The sequence below is a fragment of the Hemiscyllium ocellatum genome, chromosome 33 (genome assembly GCF_020745735.1).
Source record: "Hemiscyllium ocellatum isolate sHemOce1 chromosome 33, sHemOce1.pat.X.cur, whole genome shotgun sequence".
Lineage (NCBI taxonomy): Eukaryota > Metazoa > Chordata > Chondrichthyes > Orectolobiformes > Hemiscylliidae > Hemiscyllium > Hemiscyllium ocellatum.
The window spans coordinates 45,886,509-45,887,219 of record NC_083433.1 but is presented as its reverse complement, the minus strand read 5'-3'; positions in this window follow the sequence as shown (position 1 = coordinate 45,887,219).

Below are 711 nucleotides of genomic sequence, written 5' to 3'. Positions count from 1 at the left end.
CTCCAGGCTAAAACCGGAGGTAGCATTACAATCCGAGAATGATAGATCACATTGTGAGGATGCTCTGACCTCGGGGCTGCTTCGATCCCCGCTGCGTTGATGTCCCAGGGGGATTAACTGTGGTGTGGAAACGTGCTGAATGTTGTAAAGTTTCTCTGCCTCCACTGCAGAAAATCACAAACCGCTCGACTCTTGCCTTAACGTTCCAGGCAAGTTGAGTTTTCACTGGAGACTGTTATTTCATCGCTGTTGTGAAACAATGTCCTGCGGTGAGTCAATTCATTGTTATTTGGCTTTCTGGCGAATGGGAAAATCGTTCCAATGCATATGCTATTGAATTTCTCCCATTTCCTTCATTTCCGTCCTGGAGACATCAGAAGGCAAAGGTAATCTAATCGAGACTGTGATTGGTGAAATTCACTTTTTTATGGCCCATACTTATGATATTCTTTCTTTCTCTCTTTTCAGCATTGTCTGGGAAGTGGTGGTGCACTAAGGCTGCAGTATGTTTGAAAGAGTAGTTTGGAATTGCCCTGTTGTTAGTTGTGAGATTACTTTATGCCTCTTGACCTCGGACTGTCTCACATTTAGCATTCATGCTTCGCTGTGTCTGAACATGCATTAGGTATGCCCGTTTTGTTTGTGTTCCATGTTAAATGCTTTCTGTTTGCGATTCGCTCAATACATTACGAGTTAACAGGGGTTCTGAGG